The following is a 1,527-nucleotide window of genomic DNA, read 5'->3' on the forward strand; positions in this document are numbered from 1 at the left end:
ACTTGTTTAATTCTAGTCCTAATCCAATTAGGACTCTAATTTGAATTCGAAGTCCTAATCCGATTAGGACTCTAGGAATCCTACTCCAAGTAGGAATTCAAATTTAATTCAAAACTCCTAATCTAATTAGGATTATAGGAATCCTATTCCAAGTAGGAATCCTAGTCCTACTCCAAATAGGATTTTCAGTCCAAGTAGGAATCCCAGTCCAAGTAGGATTCCTAGTCCTAATCCAATTAAGACTCTACAAATCCTACTCCAAGTAGGACTCTTGTTTTAAGTCCAATTAATCAATTCTCTTTGTTTCTTCTTCAACTTATTATCAATCGAATTGATTACTTGTGATTTCTAATCACGATTCAACCATCGGATCGGTCAATAACTCTAGTGTGTGTGACCCCATAGGTTCTACTCTGACTGGTAGTGAGATATATTGTGATCTCTATCACAATATCATTGAAAACTCCTTTCAATGGGTCGGAACGATTCAATCTCTACTCATTAGGGTTTATCGATCATCAAGATAATCTCTATGAGTCCCACCATCCACTAGTGACACCTAGCAGCATGTAGTGGCTACCCAGCAGAATAGAATGATGAACCTCTAGGTGCAGTTATCATGTGATACTGTCCTTCTATCGTGGATCCCTACAGGACGAAGATCATGGATAACTCGTCAAACCTCTTCGTCTGTCATTTGTCAAGATTTATTCGACTTAAGTTCGAGAGCGGAGAACTCTTTCTCCACTGTGCAATCTGCCCCGGCCGAGGTCTTACGAACTCAGTTTTATAAGTCACATAGGATCTCTCCTTTTCTATCAAGGTCGATAGATTCCTTGTAGATGCATACCCTACTCCTACAGTGAACCTACTGCAGCCAATCTACACTACATGAACCCATATGGCTAGAGACCATGTATTTGTGCAGTCAAACTACAATAACCTCACTGTGAGTAGCCGAAGCATCGCAGGTCAAAGGACTAGTCACACTACTGCAACATCAAGTAAGTCACTGACGAGTGGATAGACATCCAAGTGACTTCTTGTGTTGGTCACGCTCAGTACCCTTGTTCTCTAACAAGCACCTGCACTATTACTTCAGTGTCGCCACACTGTGGACTCGAGTCTCGTCCATCCATAAGAAAAGCAATATGTGCACTGATCTCATCGGATCGATCACCGTCCTCATGATGATCAATCGATCAGGAGCGTTTAGAAATTAATCACTAATGATACATGACTCAAATTCTCAACTCTTGAGAATATGCATCATCATCTTATTAATTCCTTGGACGATTCATAAACACAATAACTATATGAATGAAAAAGATGCCTTTCATTTATTCAATAATAAATAGTCAAGTACAAAATTATGTCCCTAGAATTAACAGTGTGTCAGCCAGATTGGCTTCTAGGGCATACATCTAACAATCTCCCACTTGCACTAAAGCCAATTGGTCATATATCTTAGGCCCATCTTCTCAAGGTGGGCTTCAGTCTTTTGCTGACTCAGCTGCTTAGTGAATG

The sequence above is a fragment of the Phoenix dactylifera genome, unplaced genomic scaffold (genome assembly GCF_009389715.1).
Source record: "Phoenix dactylifera cultivar Barhee BC4 unplaced genomic scaffold, palm_55x_up_171113_PBpolish2nd_filt_p 000160F, whole genome shotgun sequence".
Classification (NCBI taxonomy): Eukaryota; Viridiplantae; Streptophyta; class Magnoliopsida; order Arecales; family Arecaceae; genus Phoenix; species Phoenix dactylifera.